Source organism: Arachis ipaensis, chromosome B6 (assembly GCF_059453495.1).
Source record: "Arachis ipaensis isolate K30076 ecotype BB chromosome B6, ASM5945349v1, whole genome shotgun sequence".
In the NCBI taxonomy this organism is placed as follows: domain Eukaryota; kingdom Viridiplantae; phylum Streptophyta; class Magnoliopsida; order Fabales; family Fabaceae; genus Arachis; species Arachis ipaensis.
Window position 1 is genome coordinate 109734557 of NC_142441.1, and position 18221 is coordinate 109752777.

General features: G+C 38.8%; 2 non-coding genes across 2 annotated transcripts; one reads left to right on the forward strand and one right to left on the reverse strand.

Annotated features, from left to right (window-relative positions):
• Positions 1-7833: 7833 nt before the first annotated feature.
• On the reverse strand, positions 7834-7941 carry LOC148562279 (small nucleolar RNA R71). The gene has a single exon (XR_015887392.1). It is a non-coding gene; the product is annotated as a small nucleolar RNA R71 (small nucleolar RNA).
• An 8751-nt stretch (positions 7942-16692) lies between these two features.
• On the forward strand, positions 16693-16796 carry LOC148562280 (small nucleolar RNA R71). Its single transcript, XR_015886503.1, has one exon. It is a non-coding gene; the product is annotated as a small nucleolar RNA R71 (small nucleolar RNA).
• The last annotated feature ends 1425 nt before the right edge of the window (positions 16797-18221 follow it).

Genomic DNA, 18221 nt, shown 5'->3' on the forward strand with positions numbered 1-18221 from the left:
GGATCCAAAACCAGAGTTGAACGCCCAAACTGGCACAAAAACTGGCGTTCAACTCCACAAATGGCCTCTGCACGTGCAACACTTAAGCTCAGCCCAAACACACACCAAGTGGGCCCCGGAAGTGGATTTATACATCAAATACTTACTCATGTAAACCCTAGTAGCTAGTTTATTATAAATAGGACCTCTTACTATTGTATTAGGCATCTTGGATTGTATTTTGATCCTATGATCACGTTTTGGGGGTTGGCCATCTCGACCATGCCTGGACCTTTCACTTATGTATTTTCAACGGTAGAGTTTCTACACTCCATAGATTAAAGTGTGGAGCTCTGCTGTTCCTCAAAGATTAATGCAAAGTACTTCTGTTTTCTATTCAATTCATCTTATTTCGCTTCTAAGATATCCATTCACACCCAAGAACGTGAGGAAGGTGATGATTATGTGTGACGCTCATCACCATTCTCCCCTATGAACACGTGCCTGACAAACACTTTCGTTCTACATGATATAAGCTAGAATGAATATCTCTTAGATCTCCTAACCAGAATCTTCGTGGCGTAAGCTAGAATGATGGCGGCATTCAAGAGAATCCAGAAAGTCTAAACCTTGTCTGTGGTATTCCGAGTAGGATTCAATGATTGGATGACTGTGACGAGCTCCTAACTCGCGATTGCAGGGCGTTAGTGACAGACGCAAAAGGATAGTAAATCCTATTCCAGCATGATCGAGAACCGACAGATGAATAGCCGTGCCGTGACAGGGTGCGTGAGCATATTATTCACTGAGAGGATAAGATGAAGCCATTGACAAGGGTGATGCCTCCAGACGATTAGCCGTGCCGTGACAGGGCATTGGATCATTTTCCCGAGAGATGACCGAAAGTAGCCATTGACAGTGGTGATGTATCACATAAAGCCAGCCATGGAAAGGAGTAAGACTGACTGGGTGAAGATTGCAGGAAAGCAGAGGTTCAGAGGGACGAAAAGCATCTCCATTCGCTTATCTGAAATTCCTACCAATGAATTACATAAATATCTCTATCCCTATTTTATTATATAATATTCGAAAACACCATTATCACTTTATATCTGCCTGACTGAGATTTGCAAGGTGACCATAGCTTGCTTCATACCAACAATCTCCGTGGGATTCGACCCTTACTCACGTAAGGTATTACTTGGACGACCCAGTGCACTTGCTGGTTAGTTGTATCGAAGTTGTGACAATCATGAATTAAGATCAGAGCACCAAGCTTTGGAGCCATTACCAGGATTTGTTCGAGCCTGGAGATCACAATTTCGTGCACCAGTTCTTCACATTCATAGTTTCAGAGTTTCATGCTTTTGCTTTTGGATACTAAGAAGGATCATTACCTCCGTGGAAGTTTCATTATTCTAGTTTGTTTTCTTAATTCCTTTACTTTTTACTGCCCATTGACCCTGTTTGGATAAGTATGTTGCATTTTGGGATTTATTAATACAAGAACCTTTTTACTTTTAATTGATTTTTAATTATTGTCTATCATATTTTCCTTTTATCGCCCTTTTAATTCTGTGAAGTTTTTATTCATGATAATGGAGTAGTTCCTTAACTTGATTGGGAATTGATTGAAAGGAGAACCTTGAGTTGGGATACTCAAGTGTTAATTCTAATGGGTAGTTGATGACTGACAACTCTAGTCTCTTACTCTAATCCCTTCTTAGGAAAGGATTAGGACCTGTGACATAGTTGGTTAGTTAGTTACTGAACTTTTCCTTATTAATTAAGGGATGACCAAGTAGAGTAACAACCTTTTATTATTAAACTTGGGAAATTCCAACAAGGATTGAAATTCCAATTAATCTTCTCCCGATCAAGGTTTTTAATTTAATTATATAAATTCTCTCATTAATTTCCGTTGTTTAATTTTACAATTACTTATTTTCCTATTTTTCAAACTCAAAAATTCTGGGAAAACTTCTAACCAATAAGCTGCACTCTTTTGTCAACTCGTTGGGAGACGACCTGGGATTAATACTCCCAGTAATCTTATTCTAAAATTTGTGATAACTCTTAAAAATTGACAAGCGAATTTTTGCTGGTTAAGAACTGTACTTGCAATGCATTTTTATTATTAATTTCTTAATCGGCCAGTTTCTGCCACGTCAATTTTTGGCGCCGTTGCCGGAGAGTTGCAATAGTGTGCTAATTTATTGGTTGGAATTTATTTATTTGCATTTTTATTTTATTTTTTTTATTACCATGAGCTATATGTTTCTTTTGTTGAATGACGCGTTCACTGCCTGATCCGATCTTAGCCACATTTGATCCTGAAATTGAAAGAACTCTTTCACGTATTAGGCGAGCTCGGCGTCAGTTAGCCTTTGAGGGTGGTGAAGTAGTTGTTGCCAATTCACCAGTCTTATCTGAGAGCGAATCTGAACCGCCATTTGAGGAAGAAACAAGCTCCTCTACTACTGATTCAGTTGATTTACGTGCAGGTAACATGGCAGCACCTAGGAGGATTACACTCCAGGAGGTAGGAGCCCCAGACTTTACTCTGCAACCGTATCAAGCGCGTCACCCAAATCTGGCTGCAGATTTTGAACTAAAGACTGCGCTAATCCACATAATACCCATGTTTCATGGCTTACTCGCTCAAGAACCTATAAAGCACCTTAGGGATTTTCAGACAGCCTGTTCTACTGTTCGGTGTCATGGTGCAGATAAAACTTCTGTTCTGCTAATCGCTTTCCCGTTTTCTTTTGAGGGAAAGGCGAGGGAGTGGTATTACTCCCAACCTGAAGCAACTGTTTCCAACTGGGACACGCTCAGGAGGGAATTCTTGGAAAAATACTTTCCGACTGAAGTTATAAACAAACTAAGGAAGGAGATTTCTTGCATCATCCAAGGTGAATCAGAAACCCTTTGTGAGTACTAGGAGCGCTTCAAGAGTCTGCTGGATGCATGCCCCACCACATGATTGATAAGTTGGTATTGATCAGCTACTTCACACAAGGGATGAAGCCTCAGGATAAGACCACGTTGGATGGTGCTAGTAATTGGTCTCTAAAAAAGTACAAGACAGCAGATGAGGCGTGGCAACTGATCAGCGACTTAGCTGAGTTCACTAGAAATCACAGGCACAGGAACAACCACTCAAAGACTGTTGCAGAGGTTTGCTCTAGCATTGAGACTATTGCTCTCACACAGAGTATATGTGAGATGACCAACCTACTAAAGCAGATAAATCTGAATCAACAACAATCTCAACCTCCCTCACCATAACATAGTCAACAACTGGTTCTTCAAAGAGTATGCGGAATATGTGCTGATTATAGTCACTACACTAATGAGTGTCCACAGCTCCAACACGAGGACAACACCTTGGCAACCACTCACAATTTCTATGACCTCCCAAATCAAGGATATCATCAACAAGGCGGCAACTATAACCAGGGTGCGAACTATAACCAAGGCTAGCAAGACCACTCCAACCAGGGGTGGAGAGATAATTCTAACCAGAGCTGGAGGGACAACCATAACAGAATAGACAGAGACAACTAGGGAAATCAGCGGTGGAATAATAACAATAATCAGAATAACCGGTATCAGTAAAACCAGAACCAGCCTTACAGAGCACCTCATCTAAGGTAGTCTCAAGGACCTCAGCACAATAATGAGCGGATAATTTATACGCTTTTTGGCATTGTTTTTAGTATATTTTTAGTAGAATCTAGTTACTTTTAGGGATGTTTTTAATAGATTTTATGTTAAATTCACATTTATGGACTTTACTATGAGTTTGTGTGTTTTTCTGTGATTTCAGGTATTTTCTGGCTGAAATTGAGGGACTTGAGCAGAAATCAGATTCAGAGGTTGAAGAAGGACTGCTGATGCTGTTGGATTCTGACCTCCCTGCACTCAAAGTGGATTTTCTGGAGCTACCGAACTCGAAATGGCGCGCTTCCAATTGAGTTGGAAAGTAGACATCCAGGGCTTTCCAGCAATATATAATAGTTTAAGCTTTGGCCAAGAATAGATGACGTAAACGGGCGTTCAACGCCAGCTTTCTGCCCAAATCTGGCGTCTAGCGCCAGAAAAGGAGCCAAAACCAGAGTTGAACGCCCAAACTGGCACAAAAGCTGGCGTTCAACTCCAAGAAGGACCTCTACACGTGCAACACTCAAGCCCAGCCCAAGCACACACCAAGTGGGCCCCGGAAGTGGATTTATGCATCAATTACTTACTCATGTAAACCCTAGTGACTAGTTTATTATAAATAGGACCTTTTACTATTGTATTAGGCATCCTGGATTGTATTTTGATCCTGTGATCACGTTTTGGGGGCTGGCCATCTCGGCCATGCCTGGACCTTTCACTTATGTATTTTCAACGGTAGAGTTTCTACACTCCATAGATTAAGGTGTGGAGCTCTGCTGTTCCTCAAAGATTAATGCAAAGTACTACTGTTTTCTATTCAATTCATCTTATTTCGCTTCTAAGATATCCATTCGCACCCAAGAACGTGATGAAGGTGATGATTATGTGTGACGCTCATCACCATTCTCCCCTATGAACACGTGCCTGACAAACACTTCCGTTCTACATGAAATAAGCTAGAATGAATATCCCTTAGATCTCTTAATCAGAATCTTCGTGGCGTACGCTAGAATGATGGCAGCATTCAAGAGAATCCAGAAAGTCTAAACCTTGTCTGTGGTATTCCGAGTAGGATTCAATGATTGAATGACTGTGACGAGCTTCAAACTCGCGATTGTTGGGCGTTAGTGACAGACGCAAAAGGAGGGTGAATCCTATTCCAGCATGATCGAGAACCGACAGATGAATAGCCGTGCCGTGACAGGGTGCGTGAGCATATTATTCACTGAGAGGAGGGGATGTAGCCACTAACAACGGTGATGCCCTTGCATAAAGCCAGCCATGGAAAGGAGTAAGACTGATTGGATGAAGATAGCAGGAAAGCAGAGGTTCAGAGGAACGAAAAGCATCTCCATTCGCTTATCTAAAATTCCTACCAATGATTCACATAAGTATTTCTATCCCTATTCTATTAATTATTATTCGAAAACACCATTATCAATTTATATCTGCCTAACTGAGATTTGCAAGGTGACCATAGCTTGCTTCATACCAACAATCTCCGTGGGATTCGACCCCTTACTCACATAAGGTATTACTTGGACGACCCAGTGCACTTGCTGGTTAGTCGTATCGAAGTTGTGAACCATGGTATTGGCACCATGTTCTTGGCGCCATTGCCAAGGAAAGAAAGAGCCATGAATTTTACATAATTAAAGTGTAATCACGATTATACGTACCAAGTTGCTCACGTTGCCAGGGATTATTCGAGCTTGGACATCACAATTTCGTGCACCAAGTTTTTGGCGCCGTTGCCGGGGACTTAATTGTTCCTGTTTGGCGCCAAGAATCGTCTGAGATCCCAATCCCGGCAACAACACCAAGTTTTTGGCGCCGTTGCCGGGGATTGTTTGAGTTTGGACAACTGACGGTTCATCCTGTTGCTCAGATTAGGTAATTTTCTTTTTGTTATCTTTTCAAAAATTTTTCAAAAATATTTCAAAATTTTCTCACCTGTTTTCGAAAAAATATATTTTTATTCAAAATTTTTAAGAATGAATTCTAGTGTTTCATGAAGCATGTGAATCCTGGCTGGCTGTAAAGCCATGTCTAATTCCTTTGGGAATGAGTATGTCAGGCGTGTCATGTCTGAGTTATATACTAAAGCTTGGCTGGCTATTAAGCCATACCTGACCCTTTGATTGGAGCTTTAGAGCATAAGATTCCTGGAATTCATATTAAAAATTTTGGAATCCTTATTTTCTTTTTCAAAATAATTTTTCGAAAAATATAAAATAAAAATCCAAAAAATTAGAAAATCATAAAAATCAAAAATATTTTTGTGTTTCTTGTTTGATTCTTGAGTCATATTATAAGTTTGGTGTCAATTGCATATGCATCTTGCATTTTTTCGAAAATATCATGCATTCATAGTGTTCTTCATGATCTTCAAGTTGTTCTTGGTAAGTCTTCTTGTTTGATCTTGATGATTTTTTGTTTTGTGTCTTTTCATGTTTATCATATGCATTCTTGAATTCTTAGTGCGTAAGCATTAAAGAATTCTAAGTTTGGTGTCTTGCATGTTTTCTTTGCATTAAAAATTTTTTAAAATTGTGTCTATGATGTTCATCTTAACATTCAAAGTGTTCTTGGTGTTCATCTTGACATTCATAGCATTCTTGCATGCATCACATATTTTGATCTAAAAATCTCATGCATTGCATCTTTTTAGTGTTTTTCTCTCTCATCATAAAAATTCAAAAATAAAAAAAAATATATCTTTCCCTTTTTCTCTCATCAAATTCGAAAATTTGGATTGACTTTTTCAAAAACTTTTAAAATCAAATTGTTTCTCATGAGTCAAATCAAATTTTCAATTTGAAAATCTTATCTTTTTCAAAATCTTTTTCAAAAATCAAATCTTTTTCAAAATTCTTAGTTATTTTCGAAAATTTCAAAAATATTTTTCAAAAATCTTCTTCTTATTTTTATACCAAATTTTCGAAAATAACATAATCAATAAATGTTTTGATTCAAAAATTTGAAGTTTGTTACTTGCTTGTTAAGAAAGATTCAAACTTTAAGTTCTAGAATCATATCTTGTGATTTCTTATGAATCAAGTCATTAATTGTGATTTTAAAAAATCAAATCTTTTTCAAAACTAATTTCAATCATATCTTTTCAAAAATATCTTCTTATCTTATCTTTTTCAAAAATATCTTTTCAAAATATCTTTTCTAACTTCCTAACTTCTTATCTTTTCAAAATTTGTTTCAACTAACTAACTAACTTTTTGTTTGTTTCTTAACTCTTTCAAAACTACCTAACTAACTCTCTCTCTCTCTAATTTTCGAAAATATCTTCCCTCTTTTTCAAAAATTTCTCTTTAATTAAATAATTATTCTTATTTTTATTTTTAAATTAAAAAAAAATTTTCGAAAAAAATACTAACAATTTTCAAAAACCATTTTCGAAAATCACTAACTCTTTTTCAAAATAATTTTCGAAAATTATCCCTCCCCCATCCTATTCTATTTATTCATTCATATCCTAACATCTCATCTCACATCTCTGCCATCCTCACAGTTGTGTTTCTTCCATTATATTACATTCTTTGTCTCCCCCTCTTCTTCCACTCACACAGGGATCCCTATACTGTGGTATAAAGGATCTCTATTATTATTATTATTTTTTTGTGCCCTCTTCTTTGTCATATGAGCAGGAGCAAGGATAAGAACATTCTTGTGGAAGCAGATCCAGAACCTGAAAGGACTCTGAAGAGAAAATTAAGAGAAGCTAAAATACAACAATCCAGAGATAACTTTTCAGAAATTTTCGAATAAGAAGAGGAGATGGCAGCCGAAAATAATAATAATGTAAGGAAGATGCTTGGTGACTTTACTGCACCTAATTCCAATTTACATGGAAGAAGCATCTCCATTCCTGCCATTGGAGCAAACAACTTTGAGCTGAAACCTCAATTAGTTTCTCTGATGCAGCAGAACTGCAAGTTTCATGGACTTCCATCTGAAGATCCTTTTCAGTTCTTAACTGAATTCTTGCAGATATGTGATACTGTTAAGACTAATGGAATAGATCCTGAAGTCTACAGGCTCATGCTTTTCCCTTTTGCTGTAAGAGACAGAGCTAGATTATGGTTAGATTCTCAACCCAAAGACAGCCTGAACTCTTGGGATAAGCTGGTCACGGCTTTCTTAGCCAAGTACTTTCCTCCTCAAAAGCTGAGCAAGCTTAGAGCTGATGTTCAAACCTTCAGACAGAAAGAAGGTGAATCCCTCTATGAAGCTTGGGAAAGATACAAACAGTTGACCAAAAAGTGTCCTTCTGACATGCTTTCAGAATGGACCATCCTGGATATATTCTATGATGGTTTATCTGAGCTATCAAAGATGTCACTGGACACTTCTGCAGGTGGATCCATTCACCTAAAGAAAACGCCTGCAGAAGCTCAAGAACTCATTGACATGGTTGCTAATAACCAGTTCATGTACACTTCTGAAAGGAATCCTGTGCATAATGGGACGCCTATGAAGAAGGGAGTTCTTGAAGTTTATACTCTGAATGCCATATTGGCTCAGAATAAAATATTGACTCAGCAAGTCAATATGATCTCTCAGAGTCTGCATGGAATGCAAGCTGCATCCAACAGTACTCAAGAGGCTTCTTATGCAGAAGAAGCATATAATCCTGAGAACCATGCAATAGCAGAGGTAAATTACTTAGGTGAACCTTATGGAAACACCTATAACTCATCATGGAGAAATCACCCCAATTTCTCATGGAAGGATCAAAAGCCTCAACAAGGCTTTAATAATGGTGGAAGAAATAGGTTTAACAATAATAAACCTTTTCCATCATCCACTCAGCAACAGACAGAGAACTCTGAACAAAATACTTCTAATTTAGCAAATCTAGTCTCTGATCTATCTAAGGCCACTGTGAGTTTCATGAATGAAACCAGGTCTTCCATTAGAAATTTGGAAGCACAAGTGGGCCAGCTGAGTAAAAGGATCACTGAAATCCCTCCAAGTACACTCCCAAGCAATACAGAAGAGAATCCAAAAGGAGAGTTGATGCACATAAACTAGTTATGCTACGATTTAGGAAATTGCACGATCGGCAAAATTCCTTCCGACAAGTGCACCGGTTATCGTCAAGTAAAAACTCACAATAGAGTGAGGTCGAATCCCACAAGGATTGGTTGAGTGAGCAATTCGGATTAGAAGTGTGTTCTAGTTGACTGGAATCAAGATTGAGATGAGAAATTGCGGAATGTAAAATTGGCGGGAAAAGTAAATGACAAGAAATTGAAATGGCGGAATCTTAAATTGCAATGAATTAAAGAGCAGAAACTAAATTGCTGAAATTAAAAGGGAATGGGGGTGGTTGCATGAATTGAGTTGCAGAATGTAAAGAGAAGATGGAAATCAGAAATGGGGGATTCATTGGGTTATAGGAGATATTGAGATCTCCGAATCAAAACACGTTTATCTCTTCCTCAAGCAATGCGTTCATTGAATTTTGCTTGGCAATCTTATATGATTGGATCCCAATCCCTTGGCTCACCAATTCTCTCTAAAAACAAACAAATTCCCAATCCCTTGGTTTAAATGTTCATAAGAAGAGATGATGCTTGATCACTGATTATACCACACAGTTTCATGAACCACAATTTGGTAGGATTACATGTCACAATATCCATCCAAACCCCAATCCAATTCACTGTGAGAAAGCTTCTCTAGCATGAATCCTCCATTCCTTTCCCAAGGTTCCGAAGGATTCCAAGTATGGGTAGTTTCTTTCCCAAGACAACTACTCAATGGAATTAGATCGAGAAGCTTTCTAACAAAATTCAAGAGAAAAGATTGAAGAAGAAGATAAACTATTATTGATTCATTGAATTACAATAGAGCTCCCTAACCCAATGAAAGGGGGTTTAGTGAATCATAGCTCTGAATTCAATTACAAAGAAAAGGAAAACTAGCTAAAAGTGAAAGTAAAAGTCCTCTCTAACTTAACTTCTATCCTATTTATACACTTTCTATATTGAGCTTCAGTTGTGCTTCTTGGGCTTTGAGGCCTCTCCTTGCTTTCCTTTTGCCTTGGGTTTATGATCCATAATCTTGATGAGGCTATTGATCCAAATTCTGTAACATTCATTGAGCCAACTTAGTGATAATCAAATAATGACACATGACTCAATAAATTGAGATTTCAAACTCATGAATCCTTCAGGCCCAATCCCATAAACCATGATATTCAATTGGGTTTCATACTAGAGTAAGTTTAAGTTATTGTTTGTGCTCAAAGAGTAACTTAAACCGCAAGATTATTGGCCCAGAAACCTTTTTCCAAGAGTGGCGTTTAAGTTGCAGTTTAAGCTTAAACTGCAGCTTAAATGCCAGATACTTCCAGTGAGGCCTTTTGTAGAAGCACGTTTAAGCTTCAGTTTAAGGTTAAACTGAAGCTTAAACGTGGAAATGGAAGAAGGTAGCCCTGGAGAGTCATGTAGTCGAACACGTTTAAGCTTCAGTTTAAGGTTAAACTGAAGCTTAAACGTGGAAATAGGAAGGGCAGCCCTGGAGGTCGAACACGTTTAACCTCCAGTTTAAGGTTAAACTGGAGGTTAAACGTGGAAAAGGGTGGAGGCATACTGGAGGTCGAACACGTTTAACCTCCAGTTTGAGGTCAAACTGGAGCTTAAACGTGGAATGGCTCCCTGGTACTCTTCCTACTTCTGGCGTTTAACCTCCAGTTTGAGGTCAAACTGGAGGTTAAACGTGGAACTCCTTCCTGAGTGGCATTATCATTCTGGCGTTTAACCTCCAGTTTGAGGTCAAACTGGAGGTTAAACGTGGAATGCTTCTTTAGTGAGGCTTTTCATTCTGGCGTTTAACCTCCAGTTTAAGGTCAAACTGGAGGTTAAACTTCAATTCCAGCATTTCTTATCCTTCATGATTTTGACGTTTAAGCTCCAGTTTAGGCTTAAACTGGAACTTAAACTCCACATGTGATATTCAAGCTTCCTTTATTGATTTTGTTGCTTCCTTACTTAGCCTCTTCTTCCCTGAAATCATCCAAACAATTGCATCAAAGTCTTGCAAAATTTCATGAGAAATCTTCCATTCATAGCATTTAAGTAATATAACTAAAACTCATGGAATATGCATCAAAATCATATTGTTTGGATGGTTCATTGCTTTGTTCTTCATTTAACCATTTTTGGTTACTTTAAGCTCAAGAAAATGCATAAAACAACTAAAACTAACAGAAAAATGCTAGTGAAACTAGCCTATGATGCCTTGGCATCACAACACCAAACTTAATACTTGCTTGTCCCTAAGCAAGTCCTGAGTTATTTGAGAAGAAAGTATGAAACAGAAAGCAATTACATTGGCTATATTAGCAAGCATTTGAAGTTCATCAGAAGGGTTTTATGCAGAAAGTTGCAGCATCACTTTTTCATACTTATCAGGTAGGATTATCACTTTTTCATTGCATCCATCAAACATTGCTATGGCCTCTTGTTATTCTTATGTCTTTGGCACTTTTCTCTTCTTTGTTTTCTTTTCTTTTTTCTTAGAGCTCCTTGCTCCTTGTTTGCTTAGTGTCATGTGTTGCACAAGCCTTTGGCATTTTCTTTTTCTTATCAGTGCACTACACATATCCACTTTAGGCATTTTAGTTCACATTTCTTCTTGAGACATTGGTGCCCAGCACCTCTTTGTGTGACTAAATGTTTTGTATTTAGGTTGCTCTTGATAATGGACTTTTGGTTGATAATCCCGGGTTAGTTAACCCAAGTTACCAAGTGTTGAAACACTCCTCAGAACCTATTCATCCAAGCATATCCTTAATACATAAACACCACAGGCATTTGTCTCAGAAGTTCAAACCATTGGTACCTAGCTTATTTTCTCAATTTTTTTGCTTTTTGGTTGCCCTTTGGCTTTTTCTTCTTCTTTTTCTTTCTTTTTCATGGCCAAAGACATTTATTCATCAAGATCCATAGACAATTTTCACTTTCTACATAAAAAAAATGATAATTCTACACTCTAATTCCAGTGATCTGACTAAACAATCAAGCATGCATACCACCACTTAATTCTACTTGATTTGTCACTAATTTAGCCAAGTTACTTTTGTTCAAACTTTTCTTTTATTTTTGGACACAGAACAAGCATGGCACGCACTTGTTTAAGAAGGTGAAGTTATATCCAAACATCCAGGCATTCACTTTATTCAAAGCAAATAACAAACACACATACTAGAAACTTCACATTAAAACTTAAATGACTCATAATGAAAGAAAGCTCATAAAGACAATTCACCAATTATCATTTGATTATTAAGGAACGAGACCACCTCTTATTTATTGCTTGGTTCTTCTTAATTCTTAGGATCCTGCTTCTTCTTGCTTCCTGCCTCTTTTTGACCACTTGTGCTTCCTTTGTCTTTTCTCATGAGCTTTTTCCAGAATCCAGCCTTTTTCATCGTTTCTTCCACTCCTTTTTCAAGGATCATTGCCTTGTTTATTTCTCCTTCTTTCCTCCCTTTGAAATACTCATCAAAAGCTGGGAATGCTGGGTCCATCTTATGTAGATGTTCCCCTATGTAGTTAAGCTTGATTTGCGAACTGATGTTGTAATCAGCTTGGACTGAGTATCTTGCATTCTGTAAAGTGGTGGCTTCCTTGATTGCCAAGACATTGGCATCTTGGTGTTGGCATATGTGGCTGAAGGATTCCTGTAAGTGTAAATTTTGTTCCCTTTGCAGATCGAAGAATCTTGATTCAAAGTTCCTTTGCATATCCATCATTTTTAGGTGAAAGTCCTCTTGTCTCTCCTGAGACCTCATGTATTGTTGAGACATTCCTTCCATGATTTCCTGCATTCTGCTCATATCCATGGGGTCTCTGGGAATTCTTTGTCTTCTTTCTGGAATTGCTTGCTCTTCTTGCTCTTCTTCTCTGTCTTCTCCTTCTTGTCCTTCTTGTTCTGCTTCTTGCTCGGGTTCCACTTGTTGCCCTTCTTCATTTCTTCTTCTTGTATGTCTTGGAGGGGTTGGGCCAAGAGTCATTCTGTGCGCAGTTATGGCCAATCCAGGATATAACCAATTAGGTCTTTCATCCTCAAGTGGTACTTGGGCATCGATGCATAGTCTAATGATAGTGCTAGGGAAGTGGAGCCAGGATTCAGGGTCACTTTTCTCACTAAACTCTTGTATCTGTTCAGCAATGAGTTTATGAACTTTGATCTCCCCTCCAACCATAATGCAATGTAGCAAGATGGCTCTTTTAGGGACTATTTCTGAAGAGTTTGCAGTGGGTAGGATGGATCTCCTAACTATTGCATACCACCCTTTAGCTTCAGGTGTTAGGTCTCCCCTTCTCAAGACTCTTGGAGCCCCTCTTGTTTTTCTCACCCATTCAGCTCTGATGGCACAAAGGTCTTCAGCAATAGTTGCATAGTCAGGTTCTCCTATCATCCTTTCTTCATAACTTGCTTGGCTGAAATGTATGTTTTTCAGGCCAAGAGTTTTCATGATTGCTTTGGGACTGAAGTCAACTTCCACCCCTCTCACATAGCTTTTGTATGTGGGTTTCTTGGTTGGATCCTCCCTTACTGCATTTGCATAAAACTCTTTCACCAAGTTGATGTTGATTTTAGTGATTGGCTTAGTCAGGAGCTCCCACTTCCTCTTTTTGATCTTTTCCCAAACACCTGGGAACTCATCCTTTTCAAGGTCAAAGGGAACCTCAGCTAGTACCGTTTTAGGTCTCATCCATTCGGCTTGAATCTCATGGAAAACTGATCTGTATCTCCATGCATCGAATTCCCTGTTTTCCTCCATTGGCTGCTTGTCTTTTCTTCTTTTGTGGCTAGATGAAGCTGCCATTGGTTCTTTAGTTTTGGTAAGTGACAAGCTAAAGTTGACAAGGTAAAGCAAGAAGTGTTGTTGGAAGTGTGGTAAGGTTGTTTTCGGCAAGAGATAGTTATGCTATGATGAAGGAAAATGTGTATGAAGGAGAATTGGTGGTGTGAGACTCGTTCCCCAAGTGATTCTTTATAGTGCCCATGAGTGAAAAATGGACGGCTAGGGTGGTTTGTGAAGGGTGGCTTGATGGTAAATATATGAATTGTGGAGAAGGACGATTTGCTTTTCATTTTCTTGGAAGTATTCTGGGTGCATTAGGTTGTACATGTAGCTTTCTTTTCTTGCAGAACTTCCTTTTCCCATGTGTTAGTTTCAAAGATTTGTGAATTTTCTTTTTGACCAAGCACGTACCTCCCTTTGTCTTTTTCCTCCATTTTTGTCTTTTCTTTTGTACCTGCACAACAAACAAGTTTGCTATCATGTTTCGGTCCATGTGAATTATGAATAGTACTTGCACATGTAAATCAATGATTGTCTTTATGAGCTTATAGCCGTGACTTCTACATGTATGCACACTTATTATTTGGACACCAAACTTAGTGTTTGGTAAAGTCTCCTAATGACATGAAATCCATATTGGTTGTCCTTAATGAGTGTGCATAATTCTAATAAATCATAGTCACCTTGGCTCTTTGATTCTAAACAAAGTTACTACCCTAAGTAATTGAAACCAAAGTATTAAAACAAGTGAATGGTATACTTGTCATGAATTTTGAAATCCAGAGGAACTTCTTGCTTTTCATAAACCGTGTTCAAAGAGGAACACCAAACTTAAATCTTTGGTTGTGCACTAAAAATTGAATGCATTTTGAATAAAATTTGGGGTGCTTTCAGGCACACCAAACTTATTTTATATGCAAAATGTCAGTGCACTCTTTAAGAAGTTGTCCTGAGGATACAAGTTCATGCATAAGAAACCATGCTTTATTAGATGCACAACAAAACAAAAAAAAAATATAAGGATATTAAAACATGGGTTGCCTCCCATGAAGCGCTTCTTTAACGTCACTAGCTTGACGGTTGTCCCTTGTTAGGGTGGATTGTAGTGCTTGACGTCTTCTCCTCTTACTATGAAGACGTCCCCACTTGATTCATTCATGACCTCTAAATGTTCCATAGAAAGAACTTTCCTGATTGTGAACACTTGAGGGAGCTGGGAAGGAATGGTTTTGAGGTCAGGTGGAATTTCCAGATAATGACTTGATATCACTTTATCTCCCGGAGAAAAACCTTCAGTGGGAATTTTCTTGTTTCTCCACCCTCTTGGCAATCTCCCTATCACTCTTCCCTTTCTCTTGAGGATTTCTTCATTGACCCTTATGTCAGGAGGATCCTTCTGATCTGTTTCCACTGATTCTTGTGGCTTTAACTCTTGCAGCTCTTGTTTGCCTTCCAAGAACTGTTTTAGAGTTTCAGCTGCTGGATTACTTTCCTCCAGACACAGATGGCTACTATCATCCTTAAGCTTTTCAGGTTCTGGTTCAGGCTCAGATGCAGTTTTGAAAACTTTGAAAATGAGCTGTTCATCATGTATTCTCAGAATTAGCTCTCCTTGTTCTACATCTATGAGCGCTCTAGTAGTGGCTAGAAATGGTCTGCCCAGAATTATAGGGTGTAAGTAGCTTTCCTCCATGTCCACAATGACAAAGTCTGTGGGGAAATAATAATCCCCCACTTTCACCAGCACATTTTCAACTACCCCTTCAGCTTGCTTTTGAGTTTTGTCAGCCAGTTGTATGATTACATCAGTGGATCTCACCTCATTCAGTTGTAGCCTCTTCATAAGAGTTAGAGGCATCACATTTATGCTAGCTCCTAGATCACAGAATCCTCTGTCAATTTTTGTTTCCCCTATGATGCAAGGGATATGAAAACTTCCTGGGTCCGTTTTCTTAGAGAGTGTGTCCTTCTTGATGAGAGCACTGCATTCTTTGTTCATTGTTACCATTTGTCCTCCCTTCAAAACTCTTTTCTTGCTTAACAATTCCTTTAAATACTTGATGTGTGTGGGCATTTGATGAAGAATCTCAAGAAAGGGAATATTGACATGAAGAGAGTTAAATGTCTCTAGAAACCTTGAATAGGTTTTCCTTTTTTCACCTCCTCCTAACCTCTCAGGAAATGGTGCTTTTGGTTGGTATATTTCCATCATGCCTTTTTGCAGTTCCTTGGCTTGCTCAGTTCCACCTTCCTGCTTAACTTCTTCCACACCTTCCTTCAAGATTTCTGGTTCCTGCTCTGAGGGCCTGATTCCTTCTTCTTCTGAGACTTCCTTCAATATGGTGATGGCCTTGCATTCTTCCCATCTTACTCTCTTTTGTTCCCCTTTAGGATTCTTTTCTGTGTCACTAGGGAACACTGCAGTTGATTTGGGTGCCTGTTGAGATAGCTCTCCTACTTGAGATTCCATCCTCTTGAGTTTTTTACCATGGTTTCTTAAGGTAGTTCTCACATCATCCCTGAAGCTCTTCAATTCAATTATGTCTTGACTCATGGTTGCCATCATTCCTTCTATCCGGTTTAATTGATCTTGAAATTGTTGGTTCGGATTAGGTTGGGTATGTTGATTATTTTGGCCATGATATGATGGTTGTGGGTAAGTGTTTTGTGTGGCTTGGTATGATCTTTGGTTGGAGTTTTGGTATGTGGAATTGTTATGTTGGTTGTGGTTGTAAGGTTTGTGGTTTTGTGGTTGGGTTTGTTGGTTTCCCCACCCAAAGTTTGGGTGGTTTCTCCAGCCCGGGTTGTAAGTGTTGGAATGTGGATCATATGATTGCCTTTGTTGGTTTCCCACATAGTTGGCCTCATCCCAATCACCTCCTTCAATGCTTACTTCCTCTTGATCTTGTGTGTGTATTGCAGCCACTTGCTTTGTTTCTAATTGCCTGGTAAGCTCTGCTAGTTGCTTGGCAAACACCTTGTTTTGGGCTAGAATTGTATCAACATGGTTCAGCTCCATGACTCCCTTAGTGTTGTGCCTCTCTGATGCATAGTAGTACTCATTCTCAGCCACTGTCTCGATCACTTCAATGGCTTCTTCCACAGTCTTTTTCCTGTTCAATGAACCTCCTGATGAATGGTCTACAGCCTTCCTTGATTCATAAGAGAGCCCATCATAGAAGATGTGCAATTGCACCCAATCATGGAACATGTTTGGTGGGCATTTCCTTGTCAAGTCCTTGAATCTCTCCCATGCCTCGTAGAGAGTTTCACCATCTTGTTGTCTAAAAGTCTGAACCTCAGATCGAAGCCTATTGACCTTTTGTGGAGGGTAGAAACGTGCCAGAAACTTGCTTTCCACCTCATCCCATGTTGTTAGACTCCCCCTTGGGAATGATTCCAGCCACTTAGCTGCTTTGTCCCTAAGTGAAAATGGGAACAAAAGCAGTTTATAGGCATCTTCCTGGACTCCATTGAACTTCACAGTGTCATAAATTCTCAGGAATTTTGTGAGATGTTGGTTTGGGTCTTCATTAGCACTTCCTCCAAAGGAACAATGATTCTCCACTAGTGATATTAGCTGTGGCTTGAGCTCAAAATTGTTGGCCTGAATGGGTGGTTTCTGGATGCTACTACCACAATTCCCAGAGGTTGGGTTTATGTATGAACTAAGAACCCTCCTCTCAGGAATGGCATCGTTTCCATCAGCTCTCTCATGGTTGTGAACTTCTCTATCCATGTTGAGATCTAAAGCTTCCTCAAAATTGTCCTCAGATTCTCCTTCAGATTCCTCTTCTCCCGCTACTCTCTTCCCTCTTGCTTCCCTTCTAAGTCTATGATAGGTCCTCTCTGGTTCGGTATATGGAGGAGTTGATGTCTCTCCTCTCCTACCTGTCATACAAGAACACAGCTCAAACACAAACAAGTGAAATACTCTTGGTTAATGGAAGAGTATGGTTAGATCAATTGAGGAATTAATTCAAACAGTTAGTGAGTCAGTGAGTTAGTTGCATGAATTTAAAGGCATAAAGAAGGAAAGCATGTAACCGAGTGCAGAAATTAAAGTTCAACAAGTATCTTGAACAGAATTAACAAAGCAAGAGAAAATTGCTCAATCTAGTTAGCTTCCAATTTGAGAATTGTCAATCGAAAACCAATCCCCGGCAACGGCGCCATAAACTTGATGCACATAAACTAGTTATGCTACGATTTAGAAAATTGCACGATCGGCAAAATTCCTTCCGGCAAGTGCACCGGTTATCGTCAAGTAAAAATTCACAATAGAGTGAGGTCGAATCCCACAAGGATTGGTTGAGTGAGCAATTCGGATTAGAAGTGTGTTCTAGTTGAGCGGAATCAAGATTGAGATGAGAAATTGCGGAATGTAAAATTGGCAGGAAAAGTAAATGACAAGAAATTGAAATGGCGGAATCTTAAATTGCAATGAATTAAAGAGCAGAAACTAAATTGCTGAAATTAAAAGGGAATGGGGGTGGTTGCATGAATTGAGTTGCAGAATGTAAAGAGAAGATGGAAATCAGAAATGGGGGATTCATTGGGTTATAGGAGATATTGAGATCTCCGAATCAAAACACGTTTATCTCTTCCTCAAGCAATGCGTTCATTGAATTTTGCTTGGCAATCTTATATGATTGGATCCCAATCCCTTGGCTCACCAATTCTCTCTAAAAACAAACAAATTCCCAATCCCTTGGTTTAAATGTTCATAAGAAGAGAT